This window comes from Chiloscyllium punctatum, chromosome 36, assembly GCF_047496795.1.
Source record: "Chiloscyllium punctatum isolate Juve2018m chromosome 36, sChiPun1.3, whole genome shotgun sequence".
NCBI classification, from domain to species: Eukaryota; Metazoa; Chordata; class Chondrichthyes; order Orectolobiformes; family Hemiscylliidae; genus Chiloscyllium; species Chiloscyllium punctatum.
The window spans coordinates 47,675,458-47,702,781 of record NC_092774.1 but is presented as its reverse complement, the minus strand read 5'-3'; the positions used below and the strand labels follow the sequence as shown (position 1 = coordinate 47,702,781).

The following is a 27,324-nucleotide window of genomic DNA, read 5'->3' as shown; positions in this document are numbered from 1 at the left end:
TTCTGGATTAGTGGTGCTGGAAGAGCACAGCAGTTCAGGCAGCATCCAAGTCGCTTCAAAATCGACATTTCGGGCAAAAGCCCTTCATCAGGAATAAAGGCAGTGAGCCTGAAGCGTGGAGAGATAAGCTAGAGGAGGGTGGGGGTGGGGTGAAAGTAGCATAGAGTACAATGGGTGAGTGGGGGAGGGGATGAAGGTGATAGGTCAAGGAGGAGAGGGTGGAGTGGATAGGTGGAAAAGAAGATAGGCAGGTAGGACAAGTCCGGGCAAGTCAAGGGGACAGTTACTGAGCTGGAAGTTTAGAACTAGGGTGAGGTGGGGGAAGGGGAAATAAGGAAGCTGTTGAAGTCCACATTGATGCCCTGGGGTTGAAGTGTTCCGAGGCGGAAGATGAGGCGTTCTTCCTCCAGGCGTCTGGTGGTGAGGGAGCGGCGGTGAAGGAGGCCCAGGACCTCCATGACCTCGGCAGAGTGGGAGGGGGAGTTGAAATGTTGGGCCACGGGGCGGTTTGGTTGATTGGTGCGGGTGTCCCGGAGATGTTCCCTAAAGCGCTCTGCTAGGAGGTGCCCAGTCTCCCCAATATAGAGGAGATCGCATCGGGAGCAACGGATACAATAAATGATATTAGTGGATGTGCAAGTAAAACTTTGATGGATGTGGAAAGCTCCTTTGGGGCCTTGGATAGAGGTGAGGGAGGAGGTGTGGGTGCAGGTTTTACAGTTCCTGCGGTGGCAGGGGAAAGTGCCAGGATTGGAGGGTGGGTTATTTGGGGGCGTGGACCTGACTAGGTAGTCACGGAGGGAACGGTCTTTGTGGAAGGCGGATAGGGGTGGGGAGGGAAATATATCCCTGGTAGTGGGGTCTGTTTGGAGGTGGCGGAAATGTCGGCGGATGATTTCGTTTATGCGAAGGTTGGTAGGGTGGAAGGAGAGCACCAGGGGCGTTCTGTCCTTGTTACGGTTGGAGGGGTGGGTTCTGAGGGCGAAGGTGCAGGATGTGGACGAGATGCGTTGGAGGGCATCTTTAACCACGTGGGAAGGGAATTTGCGGTCTCTAAAGAAGGAGTCCATCTGGTGTGTTTTGTGGTGGAACTGGTCCTCCTGGGAGCAGATCTGGCAGAGGCAGAGGAATTGGGAATACGGGATGGCATTTTTGCAAGAGGTAGGGTGGGAAGAGGTGTAATCCAGGTAGTTGTGGGAGTCGGTGGGTTTGTAAAAAATGTCAGTGTCAAGTTGGTTGTCATTAATGGAGATGGAGAGGTCCAGGAAGGGGAGGGAGGTGTCAGAGATGGTCCAGGTAAATTTAAGGTCAGGGTGGAATGTGTTGGTGAAGTTGATGAATTGCTCAATCTCCTCGCGGGAGCACGAGGTGGTGCCAATGCAGTCATCAATGTAGCGGAGGAAGAGGTGGGGAGTGGTGCCAGTGTAATTACGGAAGATCGACTGCTCTACGTAGCCAACAAAGAGACAGGCATAGCTGGGGCCCATACGTGTGCCCATGGCTACCCCTTTGGTTTGGAGGACCAGTTCCACCACAGAACACACCAGATGGCCTCCTTCTTTAGAGACCGCAAATTCCCTTCCCACGTGGTTAAAGATGCCCTCCAACGCATCTCGTCCACATCCCGCACCTCCGCCCTCAGACCCCACCCCTCCAACCGTAACAAGGACAGAACACCCCTGGTGCTCACCTTCCACCCTACCAACCTTCGCATAAACCAAATCATCCGCCGACATTTCCGCCACCTCCAAACAGACCCCACTACCAGGGATATATTTCCCTCCCCACCCCTTTCCGCCTTCCGCAAAGACCGTTCCCTCTGTGACTACCTGGTCAGGTCCACGCCCCCAAACAACCCACCCTCCCATTCTGGCACTTTCCCCTGCCACCGCAGGAACTGTAAAACCTGCACCCACACCTCCTCCCTCACCTCTATCCAAGGCCCTAAAGGAGCCTTCCACATCCATCAAAGTTTTACTTGCACGTCCACTAATATCATTTATTGGATCTGTTGCTCCCGATGCGGTCTCCTCTACACTGGGGAGACTGGGCGTTTCCTAGCAGAGCGCTTTAGGGAACATCTCCGGGACACCCGCACCAATCAACCAAACCGCCCCGTGGCCCAACATTTCAACTCCCCCTCCCACTCTGCCGAGGACATGGAGGTCGTGGGCCTCCTTCACCGCCGCTCCCTCACCACCAGACGCCTGGAGGAAGAACGCCTCATCTTCCACCTCGGAACACTTCAACCCCAGGGCATCAATGTGGACTTCAACAGTTTCCTCATCTCCCCTTCCCCCACCTCACCCTAGTTCTAAACTTCCAGCTCAGTAACTGTCCCCTTGACTTGCCCGGACTTGTCCGACCTGCCTATCTCCTTTTCCACCTATCCACTCCACCCTCTCCTCCTTGACCTATCACCTTCATCCCCTCCTCCACTCACCCATTGTACTCTATGCTACTTTCTCCCCACCCCCACCCTCCTCTCGCTTATCTCTCCACGCTTCAGGCTCACTGCCTTTATTCCTGATGAAGGGCTTTTGCCCGAACCGTCGATTTCGAAGCTCCTTGGATGCTGCCTGAACTGCTGTGCTCTTCCAGCACCACTAATCCAGAACCTTGAACATATTGTCGAGCTATCACCATTGTTAACAGCTAACCTGAGAATGCAACTTTTTAAAAAAAGGTTTTGTGATTTACACATGAAGGAAGTGAAACTATCACTGTATTCTAACAGATGAAAGGCTTAACAGACAATCAATTTTTCAATGTAGAATTTCAGTGACATGACACTGTAAATTTTTGCTATAAATTCTGTGTTAGGATCCACCTGATGAAGGAGCATCGCTCCGAAAGCTAGTGTGCTTCCAATTAAACCTGTTGGACTATAATCTGATGGTGTGTGATTTTTAACAATATCTGGGGGGGGAGGTGAGGGGGAGAATCCTGGCCCTGAGCTGGTTGCCCTGGAAACCTTTGTGCTCGGCCGAGTGTAACAATTTGGAAGGGTGGGCGGGGACTCGGCCTGGATGGAACACGGGCACGCGGTACCGATTGGCTGCCTCAGACAGGCTCCACCCGAATTATGAACGTCACAATGAGGAGGGGAGCGGCTGAGGGGAAAGCCATCTCGGCTCTGGGGCCGGTTGCCCTGGAAACCTTTGTGCTCGGTGGCGCGCCGCGCGGTTCCGATTGGCCGCCTCAAAAGGGCTCCACCCGGAACCGTTGACGTCATAATGCGGAAGTTGACCATGGGCTTTCAGAGTGAGAGTGTATCCACTTGGGGTAACCTCTGGGAGCAAGGCAAAGTTTCTCTCGTATTACTTCTCATCCCTGGGTAGGCAGGAGAATAACTATTAACTTGCAGTAACTGAAGGTCGATGGAGAGATTCCAGGGAAGGTGCATATTGCAAAGGCTGATTCAGGTACATCTGTCTCTATCTCTAAAAGGAATATTCTAGAATCATACAATCGAATCCCTACAGTGTGGAAACAGGCCTTTCAGCCCAACAAGTCCACACTGACCCTGCGAAGAGTATCCCACCCAGACCTATTCCCCTACCATTCTGTGATGCGGAGTGGGACTGGGATGTACAAAGTTAAAAATCACACAACACTAGGTTGTAGTCCAACAGGTTTATTTGAAAGCACTGGCTTTCAGAGCGTTGCTCCTTCATCAAGTGATGGTTTCACAACTGAAACCATCATGGTCATTCTAAAAGATGAGAGACTTAACAAACAATCCAGGTATTTTTCAATATATAATTTCAGATATAAAAGATACTTAAGGGGCAACTCCTTTACACACACGGTGGTGCGTATATGGAATGAGCTGTTAGAGGAAGAGGTGGAGGCTGGTACGTTTCTAACATTTAAGAGGCATCTGGATGGGTATGGAATAGGAAGGATTTGGAGTGATATGGGCCATGTTCTGGCAGGTGGGACTAGATTGGGTTGGGATATCTGGTTGGCATGGACACGTTGGACAGAAAGGGCTGTTTCCGTGCTGTACAACTCTATGATTAAGGTAGTGGAAAGGGGAATGTCTATGGATTATGTTTATATGGACTTACAGAAGATATTTGTTCAAATCCCACATAAAACAACTGTCAACTGAGGTGAAGACCCATGGAATTGAGGCTGAAGTAGCAACATAGAATCATAGTCATATAGATGTACAGCACAGAAACAAATCCTTCAGTTCAATTTGTCCATGCCAGCCCGATATCCTAGATAAATTAGTCCCATTTGCCAGCAATTTGCCCACATCCTTCTAACCCTTCCTATTCATCTCCCCATCCAGATGCCTTTTAAATGCTGTAATTGTACCAGCCTCCACCACTTCCTCTGGCAGCTCATTCCATACACACATCATTCTCTGCGTGAAAAAATTACCCATTGGCTCCCTTTTAAACTTTTCTCCTCTCACCTTAAAATTATTCCCTCTAGTCACAGTTTTGGACAATCCTACCCTGGGGAAAAGAACTTGACTATTTACCTTGTCTATCCCCTTCATTATTTTTAGAAGTTTTATCAGGACACCCCTCAGCCTTGTAAAATTGAACAAATATCACCAATACTTAAAATATGCTCTTGGGAAAACAGCCCCAGCCTACTCAGCCTCTCCCTATGGCTGAAACCCTCCAACCCTGGCAACATCCTCGCAAATCTTGACTGAACCCTTTCAAATTTCACAATATCCTTCCAACAGCAGGGACACCAGAATTGAATGTGGGTGGCACAGTGGTTAGCACTGCTGCCTCACAGCGCCGGAGACCCGGGTTCAATTCCTGCCTCAGGCGACTGACTGTGTGGAGTTTGCACGTTCTCCCCATGTCTGCGTGGGTTTCCTCCGGGTGCTCCGGTTTCCTCCCACAGTCCAAAGATGTGCAGGTTAGATAAATTGGCCATGCTAAATTGCCCGTAGTGTTAGGTAAGGGGTCGATGTAGATGTAGGGGTATGGGTGGATACGCTTCAGCGGGGCGGTGTGGACTTGTTGGGCCGAAGGGCCTGTTTCCACACTGTAAGTAATCTAATCTAATCTAATCTAATCTGAACGCCATATTCCAAAGGTGGCCTAACCCATGTTCCGTATGGTCACATCAAAGCCTCCCAACTCTTTTACTCAATGCATCGACCAAGAAAGGCAGCGCTATCCTGCCAGAGGGTGGTATGTGTATGGAATGAGCTGCCAGAAAAAGTGGTGGAGGCTGGTACAATTACAGCATTTAAAAGGCAGCTGGATGGGTATGTGAATAGAAAGGGATATGGGCCAGGTGCTGGTAAATGGGGGACTAGATTAGGTTGAGATAGCTGGTTGGCATGGATGAGTTGGACGAAAGGGTCTGTTTCTATGCTGTCCACCTCTATGACTCTGTGACCAGGGACTCCATTTTCAAGGAGTTTCAAACCTGCACTCCAAGATCATTTTATTCAGCAACATTCCCCAGGACCTCACCATTAAGTGTATGAGTCCTGCCCTAATTTGCCTTTCCAGAACGCAGCACCTCGCATTTATCTAAATTAAACTCCATCTGCCACTTCTCAGCCCATTGGCCCATCTGATCAAAATTCCATTGTACTCTGAGGTAACCTTCTTCGCTGTTCACTCCATTTCCAATTTTGGTGCCATCTGCAAACGTACTAACTATACCTCTTATGCTCACATCGAAATCATTTATATAAATGATGAAAAGTAGAGGACCCAGCACCGATCTTTGTGGCACTCCACTGGTCACAGGCCTCCATCCTGAAAAGCAACCATCCACCTCTGTCTTCAATCTTTGAGTCAGTTCTCCTTGTATTCCGTGAGATCTAACCTTGCTAACAGTCTCCCATGAAGAACCTTGTCGAACACCTTACTGACGTCCATATAGATCACATCTACCGCTCTGCCTTCGTCAATCCTCTTTGTTACTTCTTCAAAAAGCTCAATCGATTTCAGGAGACATGATTTCCCACGTACAAAGCCATGTTAACTATCCCTAATCAGTCCTTACCTTTCCAAATGTGAGTAAATCCTGTCCCTCAGGATTCCCTGCAACAACATGCCCTCCACTAATGTCAGGCTCACTGATCTATATTTTCCTGGCTTGTCCTTACCACCCTTCTTAAACAATGGCACTACATCACCCAACCTCCAGTCTTCCTGCACCTCACTTGTGACTATCGAAGATCCAAATATCTCAGCAAGAGGCCCAGCAATTGCTTCCCGAGCTTCCCACAGAGGTCTAGGGTACACCTGATCAGGTCCCAGGGACATGTGCAGTTTAAGCCATCCAGCACCACCTCCTCTGTAATATGGACATTTTTCAGGATGTTGCTATTTATTTCCCCACATTTTATATCTTCCATATCCTTCTCCACAGTGAATACTGATATAAAATACTCCCCAATATTCCTGCAGGTGAACACACAGGTGGCCTTGCTGATCTTTGAGGGGTCCTATTCTCTCCCTAGTTGTCCTTTTGTATTTAATGTATTAATAAAATTCATTTGAATTCTCCTTAACACTATTTGTCAAAGCGATCTCACGTTCCCTTTTTGCCCTCGTAATTTCCCTCTTAAGTAACTGTCTTCATACTCTTCTGAGGATTCCGTCAATCTCTGTTGTCTGTACCTGAAATATGTTTCCATCTTTTTCTGAACCAAACCCTCAATTTCTCTAGTTATCCAGCATTCCCTAACCCCAACAGCCTTTCCTTTCACCCCAACAGGAATATACTTTCTCTGGATTCTCGATATCTCATTTCTGAGGGCTTCCCATTTTTCAGCCCTCCCTTTACCAGCGCACATCTGCCCCCAATCAGATTTTGAAAGTTCTTGCCTAATACCATCAAATTGGCCTTTCTCCAATTTAGAACTTCAACTTTTCTCTCCGGTCAATCCTCTTCCCTCACTATTTTAAAACTAGGAGAATTATGGTCGCTGGCCCCAAAATGCTTCCCCACTGATACCTCAGTCACCTGCCCGACCTTAATTCCCAAGAGTAGGTCAAGTTTTGCACCTTCTCTCTAGTAGGTACATCCACATACTGAATCAAAATAGGTTGAAAGGCAAGTGACTGAAATTGGTAGGTAATGAAGTTGACACGATGTGACCAGTGGATCAGTTTTAGGGCCTCAGTTATTCATATCATTCACTAACGATTTGGATAATGGTGTAGAGAGTCGTATATTTAAATTCAGTGATGAAACAGGATGTTGTAGATGGTATATACAACACCATAAAATGACAAAGGGATTGTGATAGACCATCTCGTGTTGTAGGCCTTGATCACTCCAGAAATGAATGAGCAATACTGTGGCAGATGGAGTTCAGCGTAAACCATTGTGTGAGGTATTCCAGATTGGACCAAAAGAAGGATAGTTGACGTTTCGAGCAAAAGCTCTTCATGTTCCTGATGAAGGGTGTATGCTCGCAATGTTGACTCTCCTGCTCCTTGGATGCTGCCTGACCAGTTGTGCTTTTCCAGCACTGCATTCTGATGCTGGGTCCACTGTTCTTCGTCATTTATATAAATGATTTGGACCTGAAAACATAGGAGGTCGAGTTAGTAAGTTTGCAGATGACACCAAAACTGGAGGTGTAGTGGACAGTGAAGAAGGTCCCCTCAGATTACAACAGGATCTGGACCAGATGGGCCAATGGGCTGAGAAGTGGCAGATGGAGTTTAATTCAGATAAATGCGAGGTGCTGCATTTTGGGAAAGCAAATCTTAGCAGGACTTATACACTTAACAGTAAGGTCCTAGGGAGTGTTGCTGAACAAAGAGAACTTGGAGTGCAGGTTCATAGGCCCTTGAAAGTAGAATTGAAGGTAGATAGGATAGTGAAGAAGGCATTTGGTATGCTTTCCTTTACTGGTCAGAATATTGAGTACAGCAGTTGGGAGGTCATGTTGCGGCTGTGCAGGACATTGTTTAGGCTATTGTTGGAATATTGTGTACAATTCTGGTCTCCTTCCTATTGGAAAGATGTTGTGAAACTTGAAAGGGTTCCGAAAAGATTTACAAGGATGTGGCCAGGGTTGGAGGATCTGAGCTACAGGGAGAAGCTGAACAGGCTGGGGCTGTTTTCCCTGGAGCGTCAGATGCTGAGGGGTGACCTTATAGAGGTTTACACAAGTATGAGGGGCATGGATAGGATAAATAGACAAAGTCTTTTCCCTGGGGTCAGGGAGTCCAGACCTAGAGGGCCTAGGGAAGGGTGAGAAGGGAAAGATATAAAAGAGACCTAAGGGGCAACGTTTTCAAGCAGAGGGTGGTACGTGTATGGAATAAGCTGCCAGAGGATGTGGTGGAGGCTGGTACAATTGCAACATTTGAGAGAAATTTGGGTGGGTATACGAATAGGAAGGGTTTGGAGGGATATGGGCTGGGTGCTGGCAGGTTGGACTAGATTGGGTTGGGATATCTGGTCGGCATGGTTGGGTTGGACCGAAGGGTCTGTTTCTGTGCTGTACATCTCTATGACTATGAGTAAATATTCCGTCTTTTTTCTTCCGAGAAAACGCTTCATTCCAAGTATCTGTAAAGTGAACCTTCCCTCTTGAACGACACAGACCAAAACTATACATGATGACACTCCCATCAAGGCTATTAATACCCAGTATCACGATAGCAAGATGTCCCCCTACTTTTATAATCTGGAGGTGCTGGTGTTGGACTGGGGTGTGCAAAGTTCAAAATCACACACCAGGTTATAGTCCAACGGGTTTATTTAGAAGCACTAACTTTCGGAGTGCTGCTTCTCATGAACCACCTGTTGAAGCAGCATCGCTCCAAAAACTAGTGCTTTCAAATAAATGTATTGGCCTACATTTATGGCTGGCACTATATGCCTTTTCTTTCCATAGAACTCATATGTTTACACCAAACAGTCAGTTGTTTTCAAGTCCTTCTATATTTTGGGAGTCCCTTGTGCTGGGGTAAGATATTAATAACACATTTATTGAAATGGAATATTGCCATGGGAAGACAGTTTTTTTAAAACAAAGGATATATCAACTTCACACCCCCCTACGACCCACCCTCCCATTCTGGCACTTTCCCCTGCCACCGCAGGAACTGTAAAACCTGTGCCCACACCTCCTCCCTCACCTCTATCCAAGGCCCTAAAGGAGCCTTCCACATCCATCAAAGTTTCACCTGCACATCCACCAATATCATTTATTGTATCCGTTGCTCCCGATGCGGTCTCCTCTACATTGGGGAGACTGGGCGCCTCCTAGCAGAGCGCTTTAGGGAACATCTCCGAGACACCCGCACCAATCAACCAAACCGCCCCGTGGCCCAACATTTCAACTCCCCCTCCCACTCTGCCGAGGACATGGAGGTCCTGGGCCTCCTTCACCGCCGCTCCCTCACCACCAGACGCCTGGAGGAAGAAAGCCTCATCTTCCACCTAGGAACACTTCAACCCAGGGCATCAATGTGGACTTCAACAGCTTCCTCATTTCCCCTTCCCCCACCTCATCCTAGTTTCAAACTTCCAGCTCAGTAACTGTCTCCTTGACTTGTCCGACCTGCCTATCTTCTTTTCCACCTATCCACTCCACCCTCTCCTCCTTGACCTATCACCTTCATCTCCTCCCCCACTCACCCATTGTACTCTATGCTACTCTATCCCCATCCCCACCCTCCTCTAGCTTATCTCTCCACACTTCAGGCTCACTGCCTTTATTCCTGATGAAGGGCTTTTGCCCGAAACGTCGATTTCGCTGCTCGTTGGATGCTGCCTGAACTGCTGTGCTCTTCCAGCACCACTAATCCAGTACTTTTATATACGGTCTTGCAAAAAAGGCCAATACTCCAAACTTCCTTCCTAATGACTCAATATATGCGTACTATCCTGCAGCACAACCAGATGTTTCTACAATCTCCCATACACACACACACTCCTGCAGACCCTTCCTCGTACACAAGCTCTGTCTTGTACACTCGCACATACACACACCCCCCACACTCACACCCACTCACTCTCACAGACGGATACCCCTTTCCACTCACACACATACACACTTTCTCACAGACACTCACACCACCCCCCCCACCACACAGAAGTCTGTGGGATGAATTTGTACTTGCAGAATTACTTTTTATTTTGCTCAAAAACTGCATGAATCCACGTCAGATTCTGTGAATCCCTTTTCAAAAAAAAAAGTATCAGTCTGAGTACTGGAACACAGACAGTCACGTTTTAACCTCACACCTTCAGTGCATTATATGGGCCAACATGGCACCTGTTGTTAAAGTTGACTTGAGAATGTAGCTTTTAAAAAAGTTTTGGGATTTCATTTGCATCACACTGTAAACTTTTGCTATAAATTCTGTTTACTCCATTACCATCTGTTGAAGGAGCTTCCAAATAAACCTGTCTGACTATAGCCTGGTGTAGTGTGATTTTTAACTTTGTCCACCCCTGTCCAACACCGGCCCCTCCAAGCCATGGTTTGCAAAAGAAGAGAGTTGGGGGGGGGGGGGGGGGGTCTAGAAAATTAGTATGATGTAAACTAAACTAATGGGGCTAAAGGCAGATCAGTCCCTGCCCTGATGGCTCACACTTTTGTATTCTGCAGAGATAGATGATGCAACGGTTGCAATTGTCCAAAAAAACCCCCCAGATTATGGAAAATCCCAGAGGATCTGAAATTTGCAAGTGCAGCTGTTTATTTATAAAGGGATTCTGGATTAGTGGTGCTGGAAGAGCACAGCAGTTCAGGCAGCATATGAGGAGCAGGAAAATCGACATTTCGGTCAAAAGCCCTTCATCAGGAATAAAGGCAGAGAGCCTGATGCGTGGAGAGATAAGCTCGAGGAGGGTGGGGGTGGGGAGAAAGTAGCATAGAGTTGCAGTGGGAGAGGGACTCCCTGAGATTCTTGTAGAGACAGGAGGAAAACTTCTTCAAGGCAAAGTTAAAAATCACACAACACCAGGTTATAGTCCAACAGGTTGAATTGGAAGCACACTAGCTTTCGGAGCGACGCTCCTTCATCAGGTGAAGGAGCGTCGCTCCGAAAGCTAGTGTGCTTCCAATTCAACCTGTTGGACTATAACCTGGTGTTGGGTGATTTTTAACTTTGTAACACCCCAGTCCAACACCGGCATCTCCAAATCACGACTTCTTCAGGGCAGGCATCCTTGCACGAGGATTCGCAGTAGGGTTAGAATCAACCAGGTAAAAACAATGACTGTCGATGCTGGAAACCAGAGTCTGGATTCGTGGTGCTGGAAGAGCACAGCAGTTCAGGCAGCATCTGAGGGTGCCTGCCTTGAAGAAGTTTTCCTCCTGTCTCTACAAGAATCTTAGGGAGTCCCTGTCCCACTGCAACTCTATGCTACTCTCTCCCCACCCCCACCCTCCTCTAGCTTATCTCTCCACACTTCAGGCTCTCTGCCTTTATTCCTGATGAAGGGCTTTTGCCCGAAATGTGAATTTTCCTGCTCCTTGGATGCTGCCTGAACTGCTGTGCTCTTCCAGCACCCACTAATCCAGACTCTGGTTTCCCAGCATCTGCAGTCATTGTTTTTACCCCATTGAGACAGGGAGGCGAAACCCCTGGAGTTTGAGACAAGTCAGCTTGACGAAAGGAGGCGGGGTTTCGGCCGGCGAGGTAGCCACGCCCCCTATTCACTCCGATTGGCTGGAGGGGCCCAACCGGCATGCGTCCCGCCCCCCCGTCCCTCTCTTCCCCATTGGTCCGGGATCCCCGTCAATCAGCCGGGACCGCCACCGCGCATGCGCAGTGCCGACGGGCAGCTCCATCGTGTGTGTGAGAGAGAGACGCACGCACGGACGGACGGGCGGAAGTTCATGGCGGCTTATTTCACCCTCAGGTTGGCGGAGTAGCGCGAATGGAGGTGGGAGGGCGGATCGGAAGGTTGGAGACGCGCGTTGGGAATGCTTTGAGTCGGCGAGGCGACGTTTGAACCGGAGTGGAGCGATGGTCCGTTCTCGGCGGCGAGGCTGTTGGGAGCCATCTTGGTGGGGGGGTGGGGGATGGGGTGGTTTGGGCGGCCGTTGGGAGCTAGTGCGCATGCTCAGCCCTGTGGCTTCCCGTGAGCCAGCGCGGAGCAGCTCAGCATGTGCCATGGGATGTGGGAACAGTGGAAAGTTAATAACCACACAACACCAGGTCCAGTGGGTCTATTTGGAAGTACTAGGTTTCAGAGCGCTGCTCCTTCATCACACCAAGCACCTTGTTCACTATCCTATCTACCTGTGACTCTGCTTTCAAGAAAGTGAGACTGCACTCCAAGGTCTCTTTGTCCCAACAGCAGTCCTTGTGACCTTCCCAGTGTATAAGTCCTGCACTGATTTGCCTTTCCAAAATGCAGCACCTCCCATTTATGTAAATCAAACTGCATCCGCCACTCCTCAGCCCATTGGCCCATCTGATCAAGTACTCGTTGTAATCTCAGGCAACCTTCGATGTCCACTACACCTCTAATTTTGGTGACATCTGCAAACTTAACTAACTGTACCTCTTATGCTCACATCCCAATGATTTATGTAAATGACAAAAAGTAGAGGACCCAGCGCCGATCCTTGTGGCACTCCACTGGTCACAGGCCTCCAGTCTGAAAAGCAACCCTCCACCACCACCCTCTGTCTTCAACCTTTGAGCCAGTTCTGTATCCCTGTATTCCATGACTTCTAACCTTGCTAACCAGTCTACTATGAGGACCTTGTCGAATGCCTTACTGAAGTCCATATAGACCACGTCCACTGCTCTGCCCTCGTCAATCCTCTTTGTTACTTCTTGAAAGAGCTCCATCAAGTCCGTGAACCGTGGTTTCCCACGCACAAAGCCATGTTGACTATCCCTCATCAGTCCTTGACTTTCCAAGTACGTGTAAATCCTGTCCCTCAGGATTTCCTCCAACAACTTGCCTGCCACCGATGTCAGATTCACTGATTTCTAGTTCCCTGACTTTTCCTTACTGCCTTATTTAAATAGTGGCACCACGCTAGCCAACCTCCAGTCTTCTGGCACCTCACCTGTGACTATTGATGATACAAATATCTCAGCAAGAGGCTGAGCAATCAGTTTCCTAGCTTCCCACAGAGTTCTTTGGTACACCTGATTAAGTCCTGGGGAGTTTTATACGTTTTTAGACATGCAGCACCACCACCTCTGTAATATGGACATTTTTGAAGATGTCACCATCAATTTCCCCACATTGTATGTCTTCCATGTCCTTCTCCACAGGAAATACTGATGCAATATACTCGTTTAGTATCTTCCCCCATCTTCTGTGGTACCACACATAGGCAGCTTAGCTGATCTTTGAGGGGCCCTATTCTCTCCCTAGTTAACCGTTTGTCCTTAATATATTTATAAAATCCCTTTGGATTCTCCTTAACCCTATTTGCCAAGGTTATTTCATGTCCTCTTTTTGCCCGCCTGATTTCCTTCTTATAATATGCTCCAACTGCCTTTATCCTCTTTCAAGAATTGACTCAATCTCTTCTGTCTATACCTGACATTTGCTTCCTTTTTTTTCTTCACCACAACCTCAATTCCTCTAGTTGTCCAGCATTCCCTACATCTACCAGCCTCGCCTTTCATCCTGACAAGAATATACTGTCTTTGGACTCTTGTTATCTCATTTCAGAAGGCTTCCCATTTTCCAGCCGTCCCTTTACCTGTGAACATCTGCCCCCAGTCAACTTACGAAGTTTCTTGCCTAATACCATCAAAATTGGCCTTTCTCCAATTTAGAACTTCAACCTTTAGATCATACCTATCCTTTCCCATCACTATTTTAAAACTAATAGATTTATGGTCGCTGGCCCCAAAGTGCTTCCCCACGGATACCTCAGTCACCTGCTATGCCTTACTTCCCTAGAGTAGGTCTGGTTTTGCAACTTTTCTAGTAGGTACCTCCATATACTCACTTAATAAATTCTTCTCCATCTAAACTCTTAACACTATGGCAGTCCCAGTCTATGTTTGGAAAGTTAAAACCGTCCTATTATTCTGACAGAAAGCTGAAATTCACTTACAAATTTGTTTTTCAATTTCCCGCTGGCTATTGGGGGGGGGGGGTTATAACAATCCCAATAAGGTGATCATCCCTTTCTTCTTTCTCAGTTCCACCCAAATAACTTCCCTGGATGTATTCCAGGAATATCCTCCCTCAATACATCCACAATGTTATCCCTTGCCAAAAACGCTACTCCCTCTCCTCTCTTGCCTCCCTTTCTGTCCTTCCTGTAGCATTTGTATCCTGAAACATTAAGCTGCCAGTTCTGTCCATCTCTGAGCCACGTCTCTGTAGTTGCTCTCGTATCCCAATGCCATGCTCCTAACCATGCCCTGAGTTCATCTGCCTTCTCGGTTGACCTCTTGCATTGAAGTAAACATATCAGTCCTACCTTGTTCTTGCTTGCCTTGACTGTTTGACTCGCTCCTTGTACTGTGTGTGAAAACCTTTGCTTGCTTTATGTTTGCCCTTTTGGAAAACACTTTTAGTAACAAGAACAGTTTCTCCCTATCTACTCTACAGACTTGATTTCAAAAAATTGTAACAAACGTTCTCCTAGTCTGTTTTCTTGGGAGAACACAGCCAAGTACTCTAATTTGCCCTCAACTGAAGATTTTCATACTGGAAGAGTTGTTGTAACCCCTTTCTGCACTCTGGATTAGTGGTGCTGGAAGAGCACAGCAGTTCAGGCAGCATCCAACGAGCAGCGAAATCGACGTTTCGGGCAAAAGCCCTTCATCAGGAATAAAGGCAGTGAGCCTGAAGTGTGGAGAGATAAGCTAGAGGAGGGTGGGGGTGGGGAGAGAGTAGCATAGAGTACAATGGGTGAGTGGGGGAGGGGATGAAGGTGATAGGTCAAGGAGGAGAGGGTGGAGTGGATAGGTGGAAAAGAAGATAGGCAGGTAGGACAAGTCCGGACAAGTCAAGGAGACAGTTAGTGAGCTGGAAATTTGAAACTAGGATGAGGTGGGGGAAGGGGAAATAAGGAAGCTGTTGAAGTCCACATTGATGCCCTGGGGTTGAAGTGTTCCGAGGCGGAAGATGAGGCGTTCTTCCTCCAGGCGTCTGGTGGTGAGGGAGCGGCGGTGAAGGAGGCCCAGGACCTCCATGTCGTCGGCAGAGTGGGAGGGGGGAGTTGAAATGTTGGGCCACGGGGCGGTTTGGTTGATTGGTGCGGGTGTCCCGGAGATTAGATTAGATTAGATTAGATTAGATTACTTACAGTGTGGAAACAGGCCCTTCGGCCCAACAAGTCCACACCGCCCCGCCGTAGCACAACCCACCCATAACCCTACATTTACCCCTTACCTAACACTATGGGCAATTTAGCATGGCCAATTCACCTGACCGGCACATCTTTGGACTGTGGGAGGAAACCAGAGCACCCGGAGGAAACCCACGCAGACACGGGGAGAACGTGCAAACTCCACACAGACAGTCACCTGAGGTGGGAATTGAACCCCGGTCTCTGGCGCTGTGAGGCAGAAGTGCTAACCACTGTGCCACCGTGCCGCCCTAATGTTCCCTAAAGCGCTCTGCTAGGAGGCGCCCAGTCTCCCCAATATCATCTTCTGCCTCGGAACACTTCAACCCCAGGGCATCAATGTGGACTTCAACAGTTTCCTCATCTCCCCTTCCCCCACCTCATCCTAGTTTAAACTTCCAGCTCAGTTACTGTCTCCTATCTTCTTTTCCACCTATCCACTCCACCCTCCTCTCCCTGACCTATCACCTTCATCCCCTCCTCCACTCACCCATTGTACTCTATGCTACTCTCTCCCCACCCCCACCCTCCTCTAGCTTATCACTCCACGCTTCAGGCTCACTGCCTTTATTCCTGATGAAGGGCTTTTGCCCGAAACGTCGATTTCGCTGCTCGTTGGATGCTGCCTGAATTGCTGTGCTCTTCCAGCACCACTAATCCAGTATTTGGTTTTCAGCATCTGCAGTCATTGTTTTTACCTTTCTGCACTCTGTCTGGTGCATTCACATTCTTCCTTTAGTGTGGCATTTCAAACTAAATGTGTTATTCCAGCTGAGGCCTAATTCATTCCTCCATAAGTTCATCATAACCTTCATAGTCTTGTACTCTGAGCCAATTCATAAATCATAAGGCCATAAGGTGCAGGTGCAGAGTTAGGCCATTCAACTCATCAAGTCTGCTCCAACATTTGATCATGGCTGATACCTTTCTCAACTCCGTCCTCCTGTCTTCTCTCTGCCTGACTAGTGAAGAACCTACCTATCTCTGTCTTAAAAACATTAAATGTCATGGGCTCCAGAGTCTTCGAGAGCAATGAGTTTAGATTAGATTAGATTACTTACAGTGTGGAAACAGGCCTTTCGGGCCAACAAGTCCACACTGACCCTCCGAAGAACAACCCGCCCAGACCCATTCCCCTACATTTACCCCTTCACCTAATGCTACGGGCAATTTAGCATGGCCAATTCACCTAACCTGCACATTTTTGGATTGTGGGAGGAAACCGGAGCACCCGGAGGAAACTCTCACAGACACGGGGAGGATGTGCAAACTCCACACAGACAGTTGTCTGAGGCGGAAATTGAACCCGGGTCCCTGGCGCTGTGAGGCAGCAGTGCTAACCACTGTGCCACCGTGCCGCCTCAAATTTGCATGGATTCACCATCGTCTGGCTGAAGGAATTGCTTATCGTTTCAGTTTTGAAGGGTCATCCAATCTCAGGCTGTGGCGAAAGTGAGGACTGCAGATGCTGGAGATCAGAGTCAAGATTAGAGTGGTGCTGGAAAGGCCCAGCAGGTAAGACAGCATCCAAGGAGCAGGAGAATCAACGTTTCTCTCTCCCCACCCCCACCCTCCTCTAGCTTATCTCTCCACGCTTCAGGCTCTCTGCCTTTATTCCTGATGAAGGGCTTTTGCCCGAAACGTCGATTTCGAAGCTACTTGGATGCTGCCTGAACTGCTGTGCTCTTCCAGCACCACTAATCCAGAATAAAGAAATTGAGGGTTTGATTAAGAAAAAGAATGAAACATAAATGTCAGGTATAGACAGGACAGATCAAGTGGATCCTTGGAACAGTATTAAGGCAGTAGGAGTATACGTAAGAGGGAAACCAGGAGGGCAAAAAGGGGACATGAGATAGTTTTGGCAAATAGAGTTAAGGAAAATCCAAAAGGTTTTACGAATACATTATGGATGAAAGCATAACTCGGGAGAGAACAGTGCCCCTCCAAGATTAGCAAGACAGCCTGTGTGTGGAGCCGCAGGAGATGGGGGAAAGATACTAAATGAATATTTTGCATCAGGGTTTACTGTGGAAAAGGCAATGGAAGATATAGAATGTGAGGAAATAGATGGTGACATCTACAAAAATGTCCATATGCAGAGGAGGAAGTGCTGGGTGTTTTGAAACACGTAAAATTGGATAAATTCCCAGGAACTGATCACGAGGGCTAAACGGGGACACGAGATAGCTTTGGCAAATAGAATTAAGGAGAATCCAAAGGGTTTACACAAATACATTAAGGACAAAAGGGTAACTAGGGAGAGAATAGGGCCCCTCTAAGATCAGTAAGGCGGCCTTTGTGTGGAGCCACAGAAAATGGGGGAGATACTAAATGAATATTTTGCATCAGTATTTACTGTGGAAAAGGATGCGGGAGATATAGACTGTAGGGAAATAGATGGTGACATCTTGCAAAATGTCCAGATTACAGAGGAGGAACTGCTGGACGTCTTGAAATGGTTAAAAATGGGTAAATCCCCAGGACCTGATCAGGTGTACCCGAGAACTCTGTGGGAAGCTAGAGAAGTGATTGCTGGGCCTCTTGTTGAGATATTTGTATCATCGATAGTCACAGGTGAGGTGCCGGAAGACTGGAGGTTGGCAAACGTGGTGCCACTGTTTAAGAAGGGTGGTAAGGACAAGCCAGGGAACTATAGACTGGTGAGCCTGACCTCAGTGGTGGGCAAGTTGTTGGAGGGAATCTTGAGGGACAGGGTATACATGTACTTGGAAAGGCAAGGACTGATTCGGGATAGTCAACATGGCTTTGTGTGTGGGAAATCATGTCTCACAAACTTGATTGAGTTCTTTCAAGAAGTAGCAAAAAGGATTGATGAGGGTGGAGCAGTAGATGTGATCTATATGGACTTCAGTAAGGCATTCGACAAGGTTCCCCATGGGAGACTGATTAGCAAGGTTAGATCTCATGGAATACAGGGAGAACTAGCAATTTGGATACAGAACTGGCTCAAAGGTAGAAGACAGAGGGTGGTGGTGGAGGGTTGTTTTTCAGACTGGAGGCCTGTGACCAGTGGAGTGCCACAAGGATCAGTGCTGGGCCCTCTACTTTTTGTCATTTACATAAATGATTTGGATGCGAGCATAAGAGGTACAGTTAATAAGTTTGCAGATGACACCAAAATTGGAGGTGTAGTGGACAGCGAAGAGGGTTACCTCAGATTACAACAGGATCTGGACCAGATGGGCTAATCGGCTGAGAAGTGGCAGATGGACTTTAATTCAGATAAATGCGAGGTGCTGCATTTTGGGAAAGCAAATCTTAGCAGGATTTATACACTTAATGGTAAGGTCCTAGGGAGTGTTGCTGAACATAGAGACCTTGGAGTACAGGTTCATATCTCCTTGAAAGTGGAGTCGAAGGTCGTGAAGAAGGCATTTGGTATGCTTTCCATTATTGGTCAGTATACTGAGTACAGGAGTTGGGAGGTCATGTTGCGGATGTACAGGACATTGGTTAGGCCGCTGTTGGAATATTGCATGCAGTTCTAGTCTCCTTCCTATCGGAATGATGTTGTGAAACTTGAAAGGGTTCAGAAAAGATTTACAAGGATGTTGCCAAGGTTGGAGAATCTGAGCTACAGGGAGAAGCTGAACAGGCTGGGGCTGTTTTCTCTGGAGCGTCGGAGGCTGAGGGGTGACCTTATAGAGGTTTACAAAATTATGAGGGGCATGGATAGGATAAATAGACAAAGTCTTTTCCCTGGGGTCGGGGAGTTCAGAACTAGAGGGCATAGGTTTAGGGTGAGAGGGGAAAGATATAAAAGAGACCTAAGGGGCAACTTTTTCACACAGAGGGTGGTATGTGTATGGAATGAGCTGCCAGAGGAAGTGGTGGAGGCTGGTACTTTAAGAGGCATTTGGATGGGTATATGAATAGGAAGGGTTTGAAGGGATATGGGCCAGGTACTGGCAGGAGGGACTAGATTGGGTTGGGATATCTGGTCAGCATGGATGGGTTGGACCGAAGGGTCTGTTTCCATACTGTACATCTCCATGACTCTAGGTGTACCCTAGAACTTTGTGGGAAGCTAGAGAAGTGATTGCTGAGCCTCTTGCTGAGATATATGTATCATCGATAGTCACAGGTGAAGTGCTGGAAGGGTGAGGGTTGGCTAATGTGATGCCACTGTTTAAGAAGGGTGGGAAAGACAAGCCAGGGAGCTATAAAGCAGTAAGCCTCTCTCTCTCTTGCCGCGCGCGCTCTCTCTCTCTCTCTCTGGCCGTGCGCGCTCTCTCTCTCTCGCCCGCTCTCTCTCTCTCTCTCTCGCCCGCTCTCTCTTTCTCTCACTCTCGGGTGCTGTCTCGCTCTCTCTCTCTCGCGAGGGCTCTCTCTCTCTCTCTCTCCCTCTCCGCGCGCTCGCCCTCTCTGCGCGTGCGCGCTCGCCCTCTCTGCGCGTGCGCGCTCGCCCTCTCTGCGCGTGCGCGCTCGCCCTCTCTGCGCGTGCGCGCGCTCTCTGTGCGCGCGCCCTCTCTGTGCACGCGCCCTCTCTGTGCACGCGCTCTCTCTCTGTGCGCGCGCCCTCTCTGTGCCCGCGCCCTCTCTCTCTGTGCCCGGGCCCTCTCTCTCTGTGCCCGGGCCCTCTCTCTCTGTGCCCGGGCCCTCTCTCTCTGTGCCCGGGCCCTCTCTCTCTGTGCCCGGGCCCTCTCTCTCTGTGCCCGGGCCCTCTCTCTCTGTGCCCGCGCCCTCTCTCTCTGTGCCCGGGCCCTCTCTCTCTGTGCCCGGGCCCTCTCTCTCTGTGCCCGGGCCCTCTCTCTCTGTGCCCGCGCCCTCTCTGCCCGGGCCCTCTCTCTCTGTGCCCGGGCCCTCTCTCTCTGTGCCCGGGCCCTCTCTCTCTGTGCCCGGGCCCTCTCTCTCTGTGCCCGCGCCCTCTCTCTCTGTGCCCGGGCCCTCTCTCTCTGTGCCCGGGCCCTCTCTCTCTGTGCCCGGGCCCTCTCTCTCTGTGCCCGCGCCCTCTCTCTCTGTGCCCGGGCCCTCTCTCTCTGTGCCCGGGCCCTCTCTCTCTGTGCCCGCGCCCTCTCTCTCTGTGCCCGGGCCCTCTCTCTCTGTGCCCGCGCCCTCTCTCTCTGTGCCCGCGCCCTCTCTCTCTGTGCGCGCGCCCTCTCTGTGCCCGCGCCCTCTCTCTCTGTGCGCGCGCCCTCTCTGTGCCCGGGCCCTCTCTCTCTGTGCCCGGGCCCTCTCTCTCTGTGCCCGGGCCCTCTCTCTCTGTGCCCGGGCCCTCTCTCTCTGTGCCCGCGCCCTCTCTCTCTGTGCCCGCGCCCTCTCTCTCTGTGCCCGCGCCCTCTCTCTCTGTGCCCGCGCCCTCTCTCTCTGTGCCCGCGCCCCCTCTCTGCCCGCGCCCCCTCTCTGCCCGCGCCCCCTCTCTGCCCGCGCCCCCTCCCTCTCTCTCTGTCCGTGCCCCCTCCCTCTCTCTCTGTCCGTGCCCCCTCCCCCTCTCTCTGTCCGTGCCCCCTCCCCCTCTCTCTGTCCGTGCCCGCGCCCCCTCTCTCTGTCCGTGCTCGCGCCCCCTCTCTCTGTCCGTGCCCGCGCCCCCTCTCTCTGTCCGTGCTCGCGCCCCCTCTCTCTGTCCGTGCCCGCGCCCCCTCCCTGCCCGCGCCCCCTCCCTGCCCGCGCCCCCTCCCTGCCCGCGCCCCCTCCCTGCCCGCGCCCCCTCCCTGCCCGCGCCCCCTCCCTGCCCGCGCCCCCTCCCTGCCCGCGCCCCCTCCCTGCCCGCGCCCCCTCCCTGCCCGCGCCCCCTCCCTGCCCGCGCCCCCTCCCTGCCCGCGCCCCCTCCCTGCCCGCGCCCCCTCCCTGCCCGCGCCCCCTCTCTCTGTCCGTGCCCCCTCCCTCTCTCTCTGTCCGTGCCCCCTCCCTCTCTCTCTGTCCGTGCCCCCTCCCTCTCTGTCCGTGCCCCCTCCCTCTCTGTCCGTGCCCCCTCCCTCTCTGTCCGTGCCCCCTCCCTCTCTGTCCGTGCCCCCTCCCTCTCTGTCCGTGCCCCCTCCCTCTCTGTCCGTGCCCCCTCCCTCTCTGTCCGTGCCCCCTCCCTCTCTGTCCGTGCCCCCTCCCTCTCTGTCCGTGCCCCCTCCCTCTCTGTCCGTGCCCCCTCCCTCTCTGTCCGTGCCCCCTCCCTCTCTGTCCGTGCCCCCTCCCTCTCTGTCCGTGCCCCCTCCCTCTCTGTCCGTGCCCCCTCCCTCTCTGTCCGTGCCCCCTCCCTCTCTGTGCCCGCGCCCTCCCTCTCTGTGCCCGCGCCCTCTCTCTCTGTGCCCGTGCCCTCTCTGTGCCCGTGCCCTCTCTGTGCCCGCGCCCTCCCTGTGCCCGCGCCCTCCCTGCCGGTGCCCGCGCCCTCCCTGCCGGTGCCCGCGCCCTCCCTGCCGGTGCTCGCGCCCTCCCTGCCGGTGCCCGCCCTCTCTCTCCCTCTCTGTGCCCGCGCCCTCCCTCTCTGTGCCCGCGCCCTCCCTCTCTGTGCCCGCGCCCTCCCTCTCTGTGCCCGCGCTCTCTCTCTCGGTGCCCGCGCCCTCCCTGCCGGTGCCCGTCCTCTCTCTCTGTCTGTGCCCGCGCCCTCTCTCTTTCTCTCTGTGCCCGCGCCCTCCCTGCCGGTGCCCGCGCCCTCCCTGCCGGTGCCCGCGCCCTCCCTGCCGGTGCCCGCGCCCTCCCTGCCGGTGCCCGCCCTCTCTCTCTGTCTGTGCCCGCGCCCGCGCCCTCCCTGCCTGTGCCCGCGCCCTCCCTGCCTGTGCCCGCGCCCTCCCTGCCTGTGCCCGCGCCCTCCCTGCCTGTGCCCGCGCCCTCCCTGCCTGTGCCCGCGCCCTCCCTGCCTGTGCCCGCGCCCTCCCTGCCTGTGCCCGCGCCCTCCCTGCCTGTGCCCGCGCCCTCCCTGCCTGTGCCCGCCCCCTCTGCCCCCGCGCCCGCCCCCTCTGCCCCCGCGCCCGCCCCCTCTGCCCCCGCGCCCGCCCCCTCTGCCCCCGCGCCCGCCCCCTCTGCCCCCGCGCCCCCTCTGCCCCCGCGCCCCCTCTGCCCCCGCGCCCCCTCTGCCCCCGCGCCCCCTCTGCCCCCGCGCCCCCTCTGCCCCCGCGCCCCCTCTGCCCCCGCGCCCCCTCTGCCCCCGCGCCCCCTCTGCCCCCGCGCCCCCTCTGCCCCCGCGCCCCCTCTGCCCCCGCGCCCTCTCTCTCTCTCCGTGCCCGCGCCCTCTCTCTCTCTCTGTGCCCGCGCCCCCTCTCTCTCTGTGCCCGCGCCCCCTCTCTCTCTCTGTGCCCGCGCCCCCTCTCTCTCTGTCTGCGCCCGCGCCCTCTGTCTCTCTCTGCGCCCGCGCCCTCTGTCTCTCTCTGCGCCCGCGCCCTCTCTCTCTCTCTGCGCCCGCGCCCTCTCTGTCTGCGCCCGCGCCCCCTCTCTCTGTCTGTGCCCGCGCCCCCTCTCTCTCACTCTCAGACGATATGAAGAGCTACAAACCCAAAATTCTGAAGAAGGGTCACCCGAAACATTAACCCTACTTGGGCTCCACAGGTGCTGCTTGGTCTGCTCAGTTTTTTCACCAATTTCTGGTTTTGTTTCGAATCTCAGCATTCACAGTTGGTTGTTTTTCTTTCTGTTCCACGTCTCGCACACATTGCCGCTGTCTCTTTTGTTCCACGAGCTCTAACTTTATTCCCGAGTCTTTGCGTGACACTGAAACAACTTTTCGAAGTCCATGTTTAGCCTCACACTTCCCCATTCAGTTGAATATCTGGCCTTGGAGTCTCCTGTACTTTCTTTTTCATCGAGTGCGGAAACAGGCCCTTTGGCCCAGCAAGACTCTCCAAAGAGTAATGTACCCAGACCCATTCCGCTACCCTATTTGCCCCTGATCAATGCACCTAACCTACACATCCCTGAACATCATGGACAATTTAGCACAGCCAATTCACCCTAATCTGCACAGTTTTGGATTGTGGGAGGAAGCCGGAGCACCCGGAGGAAACCCACACAGACACGGGGAGAATGTGCCAACTCCACACAGACAGTCGCCCCAAGGCTGGAACCGAACCCGGGTCCCTGGTGCTGTGAGGCAGCAGTGCTAACCACTGAGCCACCGTGCCACCCAAAATCATAGAATTTCTACAGCGGGCCCATCGTGTCCGTACTGTTTCCGTGAAGCGCATCCCAATCAGCCTCACTGCCTCCCCTATCCCTGCATTCCCATGGCTAATCCCCCTCACTTGCACATCTTAGAACTGTGGTAAAAAACGGGAGTAAACCCACACAGGCATGGGGCGAATGTGCAAACTTTACACAGAAGGACTCCCAAGGGTGAAGTGGGACCTGGGTTCCTGGTTCTATGACGAGCGGTGCTAACCACTTAGCGACCATGCTGCCCCCAGCAGGTCTTCTGCCTCCTCAAGAACTTAATCTCGCAGTGATTTCGGCAGCTGAAATGAGCCGATTATAACTCAGTGTTTGCTCAGTTTCATTCCTAAATGGATTCGAATCAGTTTTAGTTATTTTAGTAAATGTCTTAACTTAGGGAGACAGTAGGACGGTGCAGTACGTCCCTCCTCTCTGATCCTAGACAAACCTCTGTGTGTTGTATAACCTTTCAGCTCCAAATAAGTTTGGCAAAGGTCATGCTAACCATTCAGGGTGGCACGGTGGCTCAGTGGTTAGCACTGCTGCCTCACAGCTCCAGGGACCCGAGTTTGTTTCCAGCCTCTGTGCGACTGCCTGTGTGGAATTTGCACATTCTCCCCGAATCTGTGTGGGTTTCCTCCGAGTGTTCTGGTTTCCTCCCACATTTCAAAGACGTGCAGGTTATTGTCCATAGTGTTAAGTGCATTAGTTAAAGGGAGATGGGTCTGGGTGGGTTGCTGTTCGGAGGGTCGGTGAGGACGTGTTGGGCCGAATGGCCTGTTTCCACACTGTAGGGGAATCTAATCTAATCTGATCTCACATTCTTTCCGACAGAAACCACAGTATGGAATTTAAAACAGGCTAGCAGAGTTTGAAGTACAACCCAGCCTTTTAATATAACTGCTGATTAATCATTAATTGTTCTGTTATAATTAATTGATGCTCACTGCTTGTGTAATCACCTCTTTTTGATTGATTAGATTAGTTAAAGTGTGGAAACAGGCCCTTTGGCTTAACAAGTCCACACTGACCCTCCGAAGAGCAACCATTCCCCCACACCTAGCACTATGGGCAATTTAGCGTGGCCAATTCACCTAACCCGCACATTTTTGGACTGTGGGAGGAAACTGGAGCATCCAGAGGTAACCCACGCAGACATGGGGAGAATGTGCAAACTCCACACGACAGTTGCCTGAGGCGGGAAATGAACCCGGGTCTCTGGCGTTGTGAGGCAGCAGTGCTAACCACTGAGCTACTGTGCAGCCCCGAACGAGTTTCTACATTTGGTTAATCGCAGGATTTCTCCTCAGTTAAATTTCAGTCTCAAAATGGCTTCCTTCACCCAGTTAGCTAACCTCATCTCCAGTATCTGCAATAATATGCATTTACAAGATATATCTATCCAGTGAACTGTGTCCCTGAGAGTGTATGAGGTAAGACTGATGAGTTAATGCCATGAATTGACACATGGACATGTGATATTGTTGCCATCACAACATATTTTTGAGGGAAGGGCTGGACTGGCAACACAACATTCTGCAGTAAAGAATTTTTAGGGGAAACAGAGGAGTTTGTAAATAGGATGGTGGTGTGCGCTATTAATTAAGGAGTCAATTACTACAGTGAGGAGAGAAGAAATCTTGGAGAGGTCATCAAACAAGACTTTGTGGGGAAAACATACGGAACATTGGTTAGGCCACTGGCTGACCTTCTAGAAATTTATAAAATCATGATGGGCACAGGTAGGATAAATAGACAAGGTCTTTTCCCTGGATTAGGTGAGTCCAGAACTAGAGAGCATAGGTTTAGGGTGCGAGTATGGAATGAGCTGCCAGAGGAAGTGGTGGAGGCTGGTACAATTACAACATTGAAAAGGCATCTGGATGGGTATGTGAATAAGAAGGGCTTAGACGGGTATGGGCCAAGTGTTGGCAAGTGGGACTAGATTAGCTTCGGAAATCTGGTTGGCATGGACGAATTGGACCGAAGTGTCTGTTTCTGTGCTGTACATCTCTATGACTATAACTTAGGAATGATAAGGGAGCAGCTAGTTTAGTGGGAGTGTATTATATGTCCCCAAAGAGTCAAAGAGAAATAGAGGTGCAAATATGTAGGCAGCTCACAAGTGTGTGAGAGTAATAATCAGGGAATTATATTCGGGGATTTCAACTTTCTCAACATGACTTTGAATAGCCATCGTGTTAAAGGTGTAATGAGGGTGGATTTCTCAAAATGCATCTGGGGACTTTTTTGTATCAATATGTAGAAGCCCCAATAAGGGATGGTATATTGCTGGCTGTGATTCTGAGGAAAGAAGCTGGATTCGTGTTCAATGTTGCAGTGGGGGAGCGTTTTAGTGATAGCAATCACAACAAACTGCGATTCAATTATGTTTTGGTCAAAGAAAAAGATGGTCTGCAAAAGATGGCTTTGGATTAGTGGAAACACAGATTTAATTCAAAGTATATCCCACAGTAGACTGGGAACAGCTCCTTGCGGGTAAGTGTGTAGCCGAGCAACGGGGTGGCATTCAAAAAGGAACTGGGGAGAATGCACCTCCAACGTCTACCCTATAGAGGGAAATGCAGTAGTAATAGGTTCAGAGAACCCTGGGTGTCTGGCATAATTCGGGACTGGATAAAGAAGAAGAGTAATGCTTTTCTCAAGTCTATTCAGTTGCGGCCCTAAAGGAACACAAGAAGTGCAGGAAAGAACTGAAGAAAGCAACTAGAATATACTGAATGGCAGTGTTACTGAACAAAGAGACCTTGGAGTGCAGGTTCATAGCTTCTTGAAAGTGGAGTCGCAGGTAGATAGGATAGTGAAGGAGGTGTTTGGTTTGCTTTCCTTTATTGGTCAGAGGATTGAGTACAGGAGTTGGGAGGTCATGTTGCAGCTGTACAGGACATTGGTTAGGCCACTGTTGGAATATTGCGTGCAGTTCTGGTCTCCATCCTATCAGAAGGATGTTGTGAAACTTGAAAGGGTTCAGAAAATATTTACAAGGATGTTGCCGGGGAGAGGCTGAATAGGTTTGGTCTGTTTGAGGCTGAGGGGTGACCTCATAGAGGTTTCTAAGACCATAAGGCGCATGGATAGGGTAAATAGACAGAGTCTTTTCCCTGGGGTGGGGGAGTCCAGAACTAGAGGGAATAGGTTTAGGGTGAGAGGGGAAAGATATAAAAGAGACCGAAGGGGCAACCTTTTCACACAGAGGGTGGTATATATATATGAGTAAGTGGTGTAGGCTGGGACTTTTACAACAGTTTAAAATGGGTATATGAAAAGGAAGGGTTGAGAGGGATATGGGCCAAGTGCTGGCAAATGGGACCAGATTAGGTTGGGATATCTGGTCATCACGGATGAGTTGGACTGATGGGTCTGTTTCCGTGCTGTACATCTCTATAACTCTACGAGCAAAAAAGGGGCATGAGAAAAGACTTGCGAACAGGATTAGGGAGAATCCTATTAAAGGGAAGAGGTTAAACAGGGAATGAGTGGGGCCTGTTAGGGACGAAAGGGGCCACCTCAGAATTGTGTGAAGCCGCAGAATATTGGAAGGGTGTTGAATGAAGACTTCTCTTCGGCCTTCACTCTAGAATAGAACAATGTAGATAAGGAATTCAGGAAAAGGTACTGTGAGGAACTTGCGCAGTTTGACATAGGAAATCGGGAGGTATTGGAGGCTGTGTTGGTCATAAGAACAGCCAAGTCCCCAGAATAATGGCATCCCAAGCTGCTGTAGAGACGAGGCAGGAAATTGCAGGGGCTCTGATACAAATTTTTAATTCCTCTTTAGCCACAGGGGAAGTGCCAGAGGCCTGGAGGATGGTGAATGTGGTTGCACTGTTTAAAAGGGGTGGTAGCGATGGACCGGTGAGTCTCATGTCAGTGGTAGGAAACTTATTGGAGAAAATTCTGAAGGAGCGAACTCAGGCCCACTTGGCAAGGCGTGACTTAGTCAGAGGGAG

General features: G+C 50.8%; 1 protein-coding gene across 1 annotated transcript in view; it reads left to right on the top strand.

The window, feature by feature from the left end:
• The first annotated feature begins 11,751 nt into the window (after window positions 1-11,751).
• The window catches only part of LOC140460462 (uncharacterized), a 34,995-nt gene continuing 19,422 nt past the window's right edge, over window positions 11,752-27,324 (top strand). The window contains 1 exon segment of the mRNA XM_072555000.1: window positions 11,752-11,838. The gene's annotated coding sequence lies outside the window, so the exon portion shown is untranslated.